A 15,956-nucleotide genomic window follows, 5' to 3' on the forward strand; every position below is an offset into this window, starting at 1 on the left:
TCTTTCTGGTAGTAATTGTTGGCATGAAGTGAGTATCTGTGGCATTGTGGTGTCTTCCTCTAGTCTACTGCTAAATCTGGCATAATGGTGATCTTTCACTGCATAGAGAGCCAAGTCATGATAGTACCCACTTCTTACATAATGCTGGTCCTGGCTTAATGGAGGTATTTCCTAACATTCTGGTGTTATATGTTGGTATATTTTGCACATCTGTGTCATGACAGTAAATGTCAGTACAATGCTGGCCAAGGCATAATGGTGGAAACTATTGTGGACATCTACTGCCTGATGTAACAATGTCTGGCATAATACTGACCCTAGCATAATAATGGTAATTATTAGCAAACATGGCAGAGTGATCCTGTCCTGTGGCATAATGCTGCATCTGCTATAGCAGAGGTACATTTTGTCATAATGTGTGCATACATTGCATGATGGGACCCATGTCTCGCTAATGCTGAACCTGTACTAATGGTGGTAACCCTTGGTATCCTATGAGCATCCTAGCCATGCAAAGGTTTGGTTTGCCTTTCAAAACAATAGTCAAATCATTGCAATATATTTTATAACTCCAATTGAACTTAGCTAAGCAAGAAATGAATGCAGACATGTTTCTTTGCAAGTTAATCATTTGCTAATCTCTTTGATGAACAATGGCATTAGCAACAGAAGAAAAATTGTTGTATTCTGCAAAGGACATTATATATATATATATATCACAGAATAGCAGTTGCCACTCTATAGTTATAGTTAGGGTTACCAGAGATAGGAATTTCTTGGATTGTTGTCCTTTAATAACTTTGCTCCCGTTTGATGATCTCTGGGAAACTTTGCAGACCTGTTGCACCTGTATTATTGTCGGAGGAATAAAAGTTTCATGGTGTTTGGTGAAGGAGATGCAAAGAAAAAAAAGGGCAGGGGGTCCCAAAACACACTCAAAATCCAATGCATTTCACATAGACTTTTGTATTTCACATAGTGGCAAAACAGCTGAATGGATTGTAATGAAATTTCACAGCAAGGTACATTACACTATGTAGACAGTATGTTTTGCTATACAAAATTATCTTATGAAGTGGTTATGCAGGACTAACTAGATGAAAGAGACAGCCCCACAAGACAGAAGAGAGGGGCCCTGCATACCAAAGGGACAGAGCACTGTATCAACAGTGAAACACATTCCCACATGATCCTTATATATTTAAAAACAGTATTGATACACACATAATAACCTCTAATAAAGTGGTAATAGGAAGGGACCTACTACATACGAATATCGAAGGCCTTAACACTGAACATAGCCAAAGTGTAGTAAAAACAATATGGCTACCATCTAATTCTCTAAAAACAGCCATTACCCAATGATATACTGGCTCATCATCGCCATGTGACAGGGTATACTGCAAGATTATCACGGCATGCCATGGCCCAAAATATAACCAATGCAAAAACAACAGATGATGTGCGGAATGCAGAAAAAATCAAGCATTCGCCTGAGTCACAGATCTGGGTTTAATCCATCAGTTTTTTTGCTTGTCATGCCATTACAGTTTGGACCCAGCCATATACAAATCAGTCTTGACTCTGCTCCCCATGGGAATAGTTGAGCCCAAACTACCAGGCCAGGTCCTCTCAGGACCCGAAACAAGCATTCTGGAACCGGTTTCAGGGTATAAGCCCTCATCAGTCAGACTAGCTTGAATCTGGTAGCATAGCAAGCACTAGACCCATGTCTGGGGACACCCTTCCCACTTAGGGCGACAAATGCAAAAACAACAGATGATGAACGGAATGTAGAACAAATCAAACATTCACCCTCAGTCACAGATCTGTGTTTAATCCATCAGTTTTTTTGCTTGCCATGCCAATCCAGTTTGGACCAACACATATGCAAATCAGTCTTAACCCTGCTCCCTATTGGAACAGTCCAGCCCAAACTGCCACTGTAAAATATAACTAAGACTTCGCTGTATTATTGGATTGGGGTACTCTTGCATTACTCATGGTGTCACCTGGGAAATACAATGATTAGGTCAGATTTACAAAGGAACACAAGGCCACCATGAATGGCCCTGCGTTGATTGGTAAATCTAGTGAAACATAAGACAGTGAAATTTACTGTTTTGCATTACTCTGCACACCATAACCTTCATTGCTACTAAATTTCAGTTACACCAATGTGCCACACCACTGCAGCCAATCTACTATGCCACTCTACACCACTCCACTGTACTCTTCTCCACTGTACAAGACTCCGGTCTGCTCCACTCAACCCTATACTTTTACACTGTACACAACACTAATGTACATCACAACACTCTATGCTCTTACACTGTACACACCTTCACTCTATGCCACTCTAGTCTATGTCACTCCACCGTGCACCACTCCACTATACGCTAATCCACTATACGTTATTCCAGTCTACTCCACTCTACTGTACTCCACTCTACGCCACTCCAGTGTACACCACTTCACTATATGCTATTTCACTCTACCCCATTCCACTGTACACTACTCCAGTCTATGCCACTCCACTGTATGCCACTTCACTCTAAGCTATTCCACTGTACGCCACTCCACTTCACGCTATTACACTGTACTCAACTTCAATATCTGCACTGCTACTGTATGGTATTCCATTCTACCCCACTAAACTGCACAACATAGCATTCACTCTACTGTATGAAACACAACTCCAGTTCATAACACTTTCCTCAACTTCATGCTATGCAACTTCAATGTATGCCATCCCAATATATGCTAATTGACTGTACTCTACTCCACTGTACACCACTCCACTGTACACCACTTTACTCTATACTATTCCACTTTTCTACCAAACTTCATGGCACTTGATGACATTCTACTCCACTCTAACACTGTACAGTCCACTGTCCAACTCCATACTCTACTCTTTGCCCATACACTCCAATGTACTACATTTTATTCCACTATACACTTTTCTATACTACACAGGACCCACTTTACTGGATAAGACCCCACTCCAATTTATTACTGTTTATTACCTGAGCTACACCAGTACACTCCACTCCAAGCCACTCTACTCTACGACACACAAATACACTCTATTCTACTTTACTCAACACTGCGTTATACCACTCCACTCGACTCTACTCATCTGCACAAGACTTTATCTCACTCTACGCTACTATACACCAACCCATTCTACACAGCTCCACTGTCTCACACACCACTGTACTCTAAGCATCTCCACTCTGCAACACTCTATAACAATGTATGCCACTCTCCGACACTTTACTCCTGCCTTTACCCCTTTGCTCCACTGTACAACTCTATTATACTGTATGCCATTGTACAACATTCTACTCTAGTCTACAATACTCTAGTCCACTATACAACACAATATGTAACTCTTTGTAAGCCAATGCGCACACTTTAATACACTCTACTCTGTCACAGTACCCCACTGTGTTGAGAAAAATATATATTCACATGTGTGTACCTATAGATATGATACTTTAGTTCCGAGTCTCTCCTCCATTATCTGAATCCCAGTAAGACGTCCCTGCTGACATATCCGACACTTATGCCAGCTGTGTAAACAAACCTCTCCAAACCACGTTGTTAAGTTTAGCTCGGTCTCACACTTTAAGTTCAGCCAGTCAGCAACCCAGCCCCCCTTTCTTACAGTCAACCTGTTGTCTGTTCAAATGTCTCTACTCACACTGTGATATGTATAATGTTACTCTGTGGTCTTGAAGTTTTGTATATGCAGCCTTACCTTTTGTATATGCTTGCCCATGTTTGGACTGTGTCCCCTTCTGGGGTTTTGCTGTCACTTATTAACATATATAACTGCCTGACTTATATGCTTCAGGGCAGAAGATGCCAGCTTGTAAGACGTAACACTGGGATGTGTGTCTGCCTTCTGCCTTGGCATGCCAATAAACCTTGGTACCTCATGAAAGCATTTCATCTGTTCCAGAGCCTTGCCTGGTGTTTGTGTTTTCTTTGCATCACTCTGAGGAGGGTTGAAAAGTAGTTTCCCTATCAAATAGTGTCAAAAGTGGGATGCGTGAAATGCCACCACCGGTAAGTTAATTAAATGCCTTGCTGTTGTGGCTTTTCAATGCTTACAATTTAGCTAAGAGTTAAACTGGGGATTGATGTAAATAAAAATATAGCTGGCTATTAAATAGGTGACTGAGGAGTAACTAAGTTACCGGTATCATTACGTTAAATGATAGTGGCAAATTAGTACGGTGAATAGTAATACTCCGCAGGAGAACCTGGCCAGACGGAAGATAATTTTGTTTCTTAAATAGGTGACTGAAGAGTAACAAAGTTATCCATATCATTACGTTAAATGATAGAGGCAAATTCGTACAGCGAATAGTAAGAAGAGAATTTTGATTTTGTTTTACGGGAATCCCAGCGAGAAAATAAATAAATTAATTCATTAATTAAAACCCCGCCCGGAGTGTAGCTTGGGAAGCATTTGATCAGCTGTCCCTGGAACACAGGAAATGATTTTGAAATGTGCACAAACAATTAGTCTGTCATTGATCAATGGCTGTATTTGAATTATGTGTTGTTTAAGTGTAAATGTGCCACTATGTTTCATTGCAATGTTTTTGAATTATATGTAAAGTAGTGCAGCACTGCATTAGACAAGAAAAACTGTTTTATGTTGTGCCTCTAAATTGTCAACAGCTCTTGTTTTCTCTATCTCTCTGTCTATCCACCACTGCATAACAATTTTTTACCTGTTTAACATTTTTTTTTTTTGCAGGATACAACAATTGTGTTTATTTTTTTCAGATTGTGAAATTGTGAGAGAAGGGCACAATGGGCAGCGGCAAGTCTAAAGGAAATGTAATGGTGGTAAGCCCTAGAATGCTGAAAAAGTCTAAAAAGTTGTTTAAACAGTTGACAGGAGAGAAAGGTTTTAAATTACCACCAGATAGCCCTGCAGCTCAGGTTCTAGAAGATACAAATTGTCTGGAATATGTGACACCTTTCTGCGCGCTAGTTTGAACTTGGAAAGGGAACAACAGGAGGTGGCCTAGATATGGTTCTCTTGAGATAGAGGATATTGAACTATTGACAGAGACTAGAATTACGGGGGGACCCATCATGGGATTCACACTACAAAAGTGATTGCTTGCAGCAGTGGCTTTCCATTGCTAAGAATAAAGCTCTCCTTTCAAAAAGGAAAGGCCAGGAAAATGTCTCCACTGAGTCCAGAGACTGTTCTACAGTGGCAGTGGTGAACAGGAAATGCGAAAAACCTAATAAAAAGGAGCTAGACCTAGCAAAGGATTGGCCCATAACACATAGCCAATGTTTATTGGAATTAAGTAACTATGTGCAATCAGAGCAGCATTTTCTGTCACTATGTAACCACTGTGGTTTGACGACAGCTGAAGTAGACAGAGTTAAAACAATACCAAATGCCACTACTTCGAAAAGGGCTGCTGCTCTGCTGTGTATATGGACTCACCTCCAAGTGTATATTGACATAAATAAATTGAAGAAACTGTTTATCATCTCCAAGCCTCATAGCCTTTATGTAAAATTAGGGGATGGAGGGAACAATGAGCAAATAACTAGTAGTACATTAACTGAGGAAGAGATACTGTTATTCACAGAGGAAGAAAGGAAAAGACAGAGATTGGATGTAAATAGTGAGTTCAATTCCTGGAGCACAGGTGGAAATAACAATGAGAGCAGCTCCCTAACATTGGACCAAAGCATCCATTCTGCAGGGTCAGTTCTACATCCTCAAAAACCTTCAATTTACCCATCACTTTTAGGCCCCTATGTACATTGTGAAAGAAATAACACACACAAGCAGGCTCTGGGTCCTAAACAAGCCTTGCCACGAGTGTCTTATTTCCATATATCCCTGGAGGGTGATTTAACTAGGGTATCTGACATGCAAACTAGTGCCAGAGAAGGTGGTGCCACAACACTGGTCCTGACTAGACACCTGTCCTTTGGGGGGGACATATCGCTTGCTTTTGAAACCCCTGTCCCAACTTCCACTTTTGGTCTAAGGGAGGATTTAGGGATGAGTGCACAATGAAAAAACAATGAGGAGGAACACGGGCAGTTAGCTCACCTAAGGCGGGAGACAGATAGGTTCCAGGAAGAAGTGTACACAGAAAGGGAGAAAATACAACGCTCCATTCATAATCTTCAGGATAAGATAGATAGCAGAGAACGGCTGATACTTAAACAGTCATGCACACGGGCGCTAAAAGGAAAGGGTGAGAACTCCTACACTGATGATGCACTATTAAACGCTAAAATGACTACACCAAAAAAACCTGTTAAGAGAGACAGCAATGTTAAAACCATGGACCCCCTTGGAAGCAACTCAGATGGCTAAGGATGCCCCAGACCCATTCACAGCCTGTGTGAAATATTATGAATGGCTCCATAAAATATGTATTGCTTATACCCCCCCTTCCCAGAGACGTAGAAATGTTACTAAAACTAGGATATGGTAGCAGATGGTCTTTAGTAAAGAGTGCGTTCCAAATTCCACAGGAAAGGGACTGGACAATACTGACTAATAATATAGATGTCACAGAAAATAGATTGATGAATTGGTTAGAGTCTGTCAGGGACACAATAAATGGCTTAGCAGTAAAAGATGGTGAATTTTCTCAAGTAACAGCCATGTTGCAGAAGTCAGGGGAATCAGTGGCTGATTACATCCTAAGGTTCAATGAAGCATGGGATAATAGTGCAGGTGTACCGCGCACGACTGAGGCATATAAAATATTGGCTACTCGGAACCTTATGAATGGATTATTAGCATCTGTGGCCCATAGTTGTAAACTACGCCACCATGACTGGTCTGCTGAAGGATATCAAGAGTTGTGCACACTTCTGGCAACTATGGCAAAGGGATGGTATTTTCAAAGTAAAGAAGGACTCAGCTAAAACTGACAAAGGGATGATGTTGCAGCAAATACAACGAGAAGAGGAGCCAGAGGGAATGTACTATCAGGAGGTGCGTCATAGACAGAATGAAGGACAAGGATACCGGAGAAAAGACATGGGTAGGGATCAGTGCTATGTTTGCCAGAGGTATGGGCACTGGGGCCGAACCTGTAAAAATTATAGAGGTAGAAGAGATAGAAATGACAGAAATGACCAGTATGAGAGAAAAGATAGAAACAACAGGTATGACAGGTTTGACAGGGACAAGGTCCGGCCATCAGTACCACCCACGCCTAGAGATATCAAGCAAACACAGAACTCCCTGAGGAATCCCTTTCAGGAATGACATGGATCAGCATAGGACCATGTGGAGAGAGAGATGACCCAAACAACAGAAAACCGGCGAATACAGTGCTTTCTGGTTAAGCGCCTGAGGAGAATCCCATGTTCCCAATTAAGGTAGGAGGTAAGGAAATTGATTTCCTAATAAACAGCGGTGCAACTATCTCTGCAGTAAGAAACAAGGTGTAACAGTAGCTGTAAATGGAATGCTGATGCATGAAGAATTATCAGAACCCCTTCCAGTTTCTGTTGAGGATTTCACAACGACCCATCAGTTTCTCCTGTCACCAGATACACCCATCAATTTGCTGGGAAGAGATCTCCTCTGTAAATTGCATGCAACATTATATTTTTCACAAAATGGGATTTACCTGCAAGTGCCTGAGGACAGATTAGAATTGGCTAAGAGAGCACTTACTGCTTGCAAATTGAGTGAGGATTCTATGTTATGTCCAAACCCGGTTTTGTCTTTCTCTCCAACACACTACCAATGGACCCCGTTACAGGGAGATTTCTACAATGATATGTTTCAAGAACTGTTTAAATACAGCCCTGACATTGAGAGTGACTTGATGACTAAGTTGGTACAGTTGGCATTAGTACCTGGGCCAAGACACTGTACTGCAGCATTTTTTCAGGCCCAGTGCCTGAATGGTACACCTACTTGTCAGACAAATATTTGTACTGGACAATGGAGTTGCATGAAGACACATTGTATGTAGGAACAGAAGGGTGTGCTGTCAGCATTGAGCTAGGACCACAGGAAGAGAGGTTATTTCAAGTACCAGCTTCAGAACCACACATGTCTATAGCTGTATCACCAGGATTCTACCCTAAAGATTTGGGCCCCATGGTTCAACTTCTCCGGGACTTACCAAGAACTAAGGACTGTACATTCCCTTCGGGAGTTGTGTCTGTGTTGGGAGATGGAGAAGGATGGTGTTGGATGTTGTGTATGCTCAGAAATGACAGGGCTGCAGTTTTTGACAAGCTTGAAAGGAATATGGCTTTACAGCTGACAAAAAACAAGGTCCTAGAACAAGTGAACTCAGAGGTTTGGGCAAAACACAAAAATGAGGCAGGGCTGTTAAAAACATGCCCTCCCCATTAAGTGACGCTTAAGGAAAATGCAGAACTACCTTATGTGCGTCAGTACAGACTGTCACCTCAGGCAGAGGAGGGAATAAAACCTGTGAATGAGTCTCTTTTACAACAGGGTATCATTAAAAAGACCTATAGCCCCTGTAATAGTCCAATAATTCCTTTGCCCAAGGGCAACACTGGGCATTATAGATTCATACAGGATTTACGCCAGATAACAACATTGTGGTTCCCTTAGCACCTGTTGTGCCTGACACCAATACTATATTATCTTCTATAACTGCAGAAGCAGAGTACTTCTCAGTTATAGATCTCTCAAGTGCATTTTTCAGTATTAGAGTCCATCCAGGGAGTGAGTACTTATTTGCCTTCACAACAAAAGATACCCAGTACACTTTCACAAGACTGTCCCAAGGCTTCACAGAGAGTCCCAGGGTCTATGCACAGGTAGTAAAGAGAGACCTGGACAACCTACACCTGGAAGGCAGCAGTGTCATCTTGCAGTACGGCGATGATCGCCTTGTGGCATCCCCATCACTTGAGGCTTGTAAAAAAGACACTGCAGCTCTCCTGAACCACCTCTAGGAAAGAGGGCACAAAGCCTCATTGTCAAAATTTCAGTGCTTCCAAAAAGAGGTGACTTACCTTGGTTATGTGGTATCCAAAGGTACGCGCTGCATATCTCCTGACAGAATAAAAATGATTCAAAGCATGCAGCCACCATCCACCAAGAAAGGAATGATGTCCTTCATGGGGATGATGAACTACTCCAGCCAGTGGATCCCTGAGTACAGATCCTATGATGCATTCTTGAGGAAATGCACACTATAAGATGCACCCAACAACATTGTATGAACTAATGAACTTGCAGAATGTTTCAAGAAACTGAAAGGGACATTGTGTACTGCGCCAGCATTGGGGCTGCCTGATTACAAACTGCCCTTCCATCTCTATGTGTCAGAGCAAAGGGCATTGCAAACGGTGTACTGACGCAGCAGCATGGCTCTGGAAAAAGACCTGTGGCGTATTACTCTGTGACTTTGCCTTCGGCAGTGACTGGGCATCCAGCCTGTTTGAGAGCAGTGGCGGCAGCCACTGTGATTGTAGAGAGGGCGGCTCCCATTGTGATGGACTACCCTTGTATTGTTTATGTGCCACGTTCGGTACAGTTGTTGTTGTCATCAGCATCAACACAGCATTTTTCGGCAGCCAGGCGCACAGGTTATGAGGTCACGTTGTTATCTAACACTAATATTACCATTAAAATATGCCCACCTGTTAATTTGGCAACATTATTACCTGCAATAGGTGATTCTGATGAGACCCCTGACCATGATTGTGTTGAAGTTGTAGAAACATGCACCACACCCAGACCAGATTTACAACAGACTCCTTAAGAAAAGGCAGACTATGAGTGGTACACTGATGGTTCCTCCAGTAGACTAACAGACACCAATTACAGAGCAGGGTATACAATAACAACAGTAGACACCATAATTGAAAGTGCAGCTCTGCCCCCTGGCACATCTGCCCAGCAAGCTGAGCTGTATTCTGTAACAAGAGCATGCATCCTAGCCAAGGAGAAAACTGTTAACATTTATACTGACTCACATTATGCCTTTTGAGTTTTTTGGCCAGCTGTGGCAGTATCGTGGTTTCATAACAGCAGCAGGGTGCCCCATCCAAAATGGCCTTTTAGTAAAGAACTTGTTAAAAGCAATACTACTACCCAACAGCATAGCAGTCATAAAATACAAGGCCCATACAGGGGCTAAGACCAAGATAGCCAGAGGAAACCCCATGGCTGACACAGCAGCAAGCAAGAGAAAGCATGTAACAGCCAGTACAAATGGTGCCCCTAATGGCAAAAAGCAATCCAAAAATTCAGCTTATTCAGAGACAATTGTTGCTAGCTGATGTGAAGGAAGCACAATGGTCTGCAACACTAGCTGAGGATAGAGTGTGGATTGATGCTGGGTGTTTGCAAAATTATGAGGGATCATGGGTCCACCAGGATGGGAGACCTCTGGCTCCACGTAGTATGCACCTTCCCCTTACAAGGCTTGCTCATGGACTCACACACATGGCACAAGGGGGGGTGAATGAGCTAATTAGACACGAATGGTTTGCACCAGGGATAACAGCCTTCACTGCACAATTCTGCTCCCAATGTCTCGTCTGTGCCCAACATACAAAAGGCCGGTCCCCTGCTACACATGATCACTTACCAGTACCACAGGGGCCGTTTACCAATGTCCAAATAGACTTTGCCTATATGCCCCAGTGAATGGATTCAAATATTTGCTGGTGTGTGCATCAATTTTCAAAATGGATGGAGGCATTTCCCACAAGGAAGAATGATGCGGCAACTGTGGTGCAATGCTTGATGAACGATATCATACCCCGAATTGGGGTCCCCCAGGGCATGAATTGGGGTCCCCCAGGGCATGAATAGCACCAGAGAGGGGGAATTTGTGGCTGCAGTTGTGCAAAAGATGTGTGAATGTTTGAAAATAGAGTGGTGACTGCATGCCCCATAACAACCCCAAAGTTCAGGACAAGTGGAGAGGATGAACTCTACAATAAGAAATAGATTAGCAAAGACAGCTGATGCAACAGGGCTGAAGTGGCCTGATGCCCTGTCTTTAATGATGTATGCCATAAGGTAAACGGCATATAGGACAACCCTTTTGTACCCCCATGAGGCACTGATGGGGCGGCCTATGTCTGTGGGGTTGAAGTTGTCTCTCCCAGCATCTGAAGCAGCACTGCTATGGACAAATGAAAACATTTCTGACTATGCCATAAAGTTGTCAGCAGTCCTGAGGCGTCACCATCTCCAGGTGAAGGAAGCTTTTAAAAGCTGGTGACATGGTCATGGTGAGAAAAATAAAAGATATTTCTCTTAGTTCTAGGTGAACTGGACCACACCTCGTGCTTCTGGTGATGCGGACGGCAGTGAAGGTGCAGGGACGTCCTGAGTGGATTCACGGCACTAGGTGCAGATCCGCACCAACAACAACCAAGGCCAACGTCCCTGCAACACATGAGCACCTGCAACCTGTGGAGCAGTGTAACATACCAGGAAGGGGGGGAGACAGACCAGACCATTCCTAAGAGCCACACTGAGAGCTCCTCATCAAGTGTCAGGTGACACCAAACGATGCACTTGAGTGAAGCACACGACATAGTCTCGAAGAAAGGTTATGGTCACACCTGCAGAAAAATAGACTGAAGAGGACACCGCAGGGCAGGTCTGTGAAACGGCCCCTGAACAAGACAACTGCAGACCAGTAGGAGAAGCAGAGGACAGCACACTGCGTGACATTGCTTTTCTGACAATTAGAGAAAGTGGTTTAGAACTGACTAACAGAAAGACTTTATATCTATGTCTATAACTTTTGCCATGCTCCAGCAATTCTGTAGTAAGAGCATCTATTCAGTTAAAGTTCTACCTCCTACAGAGCAGGAGCTAGCCCTCAGATATCTTAGAATGCAACAAGATGTAGAGGAAGCACATAAAAAAAGTTTGATTTAATGGCTATAGACTCACAACACATGAATGCATTGGGTACTAGCATACCATTTGGTCTCTGTTTAAATAATGAATACCTCATAGGTGTATATCTAATGACAATATCTGTATTTCATCTAAAGAAAATGTGTAATGCCATCCGATGATATGTATTTTATTGCTACGTTATTACTATGCTTCTGCAATGTATATTCATATTTTTGCAATCAAGTATGACATTAATATCAAAAAGGAGATATTGTTGAGAAAAATATATATTCACATGTATGTACCTATAGATATGATACTTTAGTTCTGATTCTCTCCTCCATTATCTGAATCCCAGTAAGACTTCCCTGCTGACATCTCCAACACTTATGCCAGCTGTTCAAACAAACCTCTCCAAACCACGTTATTAAGTTTAGCCTGGTCTCACACTTTAAGTTCAGCCAGTCAGCAACCCAGCCCCCCTTTCTTACAGTCCACCTGTTGTCTGTTCACTTGTCTCTGCTCACACTGTGATATGTATAATGTTACTCTGTGGTCTTGAAGTTTTGTATATGCAGCCTTACTTTTTGTATATGCTTGCCCATGTTTGGACTGTGTCCCCTTCTGGGGTTTTGCTGTCACAGCACTTATTAACATATATAGCTGCCTGACTTATATGCTTTAGGGCAGAAGATGCCAGCTTGTAAGACATAACACTGGGATGTGTGCCTGCCTTCTGCCTTGGCATGCCAATAAACCTTGGTACCTCAAGAAAGCATTTCATCTGTTCCAGAGCCTTGCCTGGTGTTTGTGTTTTCTTTGCGTCACTATGCGGAGGGTTGAAAACTAGTTTCCCTAACATACTGTACCCCACTACTCCACTGTACGCCACTCCACCCTACGCCAATTGATACCATTGTACTCTATACACTTTATGCCAATCCACTTTACCACACTCTACCAAACTGTTCTGTATACCACTACATTCTACAGAAATCAACTAGACTGTATACCACTCTAGTCTCCTGAAGTCTGCCTCACTGTCCAATACTGTACAACACCCCACTGCACTCTACTGTACAACACAGTACTCCAATTCATGACACTTTACTCGACTTTATGCTACACCACTCCACTCTACTTCGCTCCACACCAATATAGTCTATGACACACCACTACATGACACTTTACATCACTCTACCCTACCCCATGCCAGTGTACTCCACTCCACTACACTTTATCCCACTCTATGCCACTGTACTATACTCCACTCTATGCCACTCCACTGTCCGACAATCAAATCCACTATATGCAACTCCACTCTAAAACACTGTAGTACGCTCTATGCCACTCTACGACACACTATACCAACCCATTCTAAACTACTGCAATACACTGTATGACACTCAATGACACACACTCATTTTCTCTCTACCATATCCACTGCACTGTATGACATGGCACTCCACTCTAGGATACTCTCTTCCACTGTATTTCACAACATTCCATTTGACGATCCTCCACTCTGACACTCTTCATCCTACTCCACTCTTAAACACACTGCTCCACTCCATGACAGTCTGCCACACCCTACTCTACTGTTCTACACGCCATTACACTATATAACTCCCTTCTCCGGTCTCTGATACTTGACTCCACTATATGAGACATCATGTAACTACACTATATAGCACTTTACTACACTGTAAGATATGCTACTACACTCTACTGTACTCCATTTAATTCCAATCTACAATGCTCCAATCTATGTCAATAGACTTTACAAAACTCTCCTTCAAAGTACTGAAGGCCACTCAACATAACAACTCTCCACTTGCGACAGTGGACTCTACGAACTGAAACACATTTTCAAAATTGAAAAACACAAAGGTTAAAGGTTAGGTAATCTATGCAATTTAATTCTCTGTTATCTATTTAGACAAAAGATGTATTGATCTTGTACAGTGCTAGTTTATGATATTTTGCCCACTTTCATTTGTTATGCAATTTGCATTGAAGCTCTGTTCAGAATGTCGTATTCATTTTTATTTATGGTTATGGCTATGCCAGACTAGTCCAATATGCACGATGTTTCGTTTCAACATTAGTTAATTTCTGATTTTCATTTAAATGGTGTTTTGCACTATGGCTGGAGAGTGTGAACAAGGCTGTGAGACCGAAACGCGACACCCCTAGAGGAGGAAAAGTCAAAGCGGACTGTTGCAAAAAATATATATATTTATATATATATATCTCAAACTAAATGCCTCCAGAACAGAAATACTCATATGTGGTGACTGGAAAAGTTATGACCCACTATGCGCCTGGCCTGACGATCTCGGACCACCTCCTCAGTTATCCAAGGAAGTTAAAAACCTTGGAATCACCATGGACTCCAAGTTAACTATGAATGCCCAAGTGGACAAATTAGCATGAACAAGCTTCATCACCTATGACTCATCTTCCCCCACCTCGGATTTCCACACAAGGTGCAAGCTACTATCTCACTTGTACTATCCAAACTGGATTATGCCAGTGGCCTCTACCATGGATCATCTCTATAATGAAAAAACTACAATGTATTCAGAACTCCGCAGCCAAGCTACTATTACATGTAAAGCCACAAGCCCACATCTCCCCTGCCTTCACAGCACTACACTGGTTACCCGTTGCCAGAAGATGCACTTTCAAGCTGCTTTGTATCACCCACAAAGCTATACAGGGGACAGGACCACTTTTTATCAGAAACAAAATAACCAAATACATTCAACAAAGAAACCTCCGCACAAGATTGGCACCCCGCCTTAGAACACCACCATACAAGAAAAAGACTATAGGTGGTACATCCTTCTCCGTTCAAGCAGCCAAACTATAGAATTCACTACCCCCAACTATAAAAGCCACAGATAACTATCTTGTCTTCAGAAAACTACTCAAGAGTTGGCTCTTTCCTTCATAACCACCATATTCAAACAACTATGGACTGCATATGCCTATGCTGATAAAAAAAAATTCTGATTATATATAGTTCTTTAGAAAATATGTATCGCTACTATGTCATAACAATAAACTACACACACACTCTTTAAACCTGTTTAACTAAGTATATTAACTCATGGTTTAAATATGTATATGTATGTACATATATGTGTGCATATGTGTGTGTATTCATGTGTGTATGTATGTGTGTGTATATATATATATGTGTGAGTTATTCTATGCTTATCATGTTCATAGGTCATTGCATAACTCCTAGATAAGTTGTTACACTAGACACTTATGAATCCCTGCTCTCATCCTATATCACACTTATCTACCCATCACCATATGTCATGCCTCTATCAATCTATCCTCCATTCCCACTCTGACTCATCCCAAATCCATTCTACTACTTTCATCTCCTAAATAACTCTGCCTAAGCTCTTCCATCCGCTTCCACATCTAACTCACCTAAACCTCACTTTACTACCATGATCTCCCAAACAACCTTACTATATTCTCCCTCATATATCTCACCCTGCTACTATGATCTCCCTAACCCCTTCCACAGACTCTTCCCTCCTCCATCCTCCCTTTACTCATCCCAAGCCTAAATCCTATTACCATAAACTCCCAATTAACACTTCTGGATTCTTTCCTCCTCCACCCCTCCATAACTCCAGTCAATCTAACTAACAAACTCTCATATCCACAGCTCAAATGAACTCATAATAATACTAAAACTGTTCTCATATTTCCTTTTTACTAGTCCACCACAAATTCTTGTTGTGTTCCAGAGTAACGTGCTCCTCGCCGAAAAGCAATTCGATGCCTCGTCAGGGGTAGCAAGCGCTATATAAATACTATTACAATATATATATATATATATATATATATATATATATATATATATATATATGATATATAAGAGAACTTTGGGTAGTTCCCAAGTTTAGATGGAGAGCAGCACCAGTAAGGAGCACCCTGCAACACCAGTGACATTTTACAGCTCAGTGAGGATGGCACTGTGTCAATCCTATGCTTAAAGATTTTCCAGTACAAACGGCAAAAGACTTTGGCGGTCATTCTGACC

This window comes from Pleurodeles waltl, chromosome 5 (assembly GCF_031143425.1).
Source record: "Pleurodeles waltl isolate 20211129_DDA chromosome 5, aPleWal1.hap1.20221129, whole genome shotgun sequence".
NCBI classification, from domain to species: domain Eukaryota; kingdom Metazoa; phylum Chordata; class Amphibia; order Caudata; family Salamandridae; genus Pleurodeles; species Pleurodeles waltl.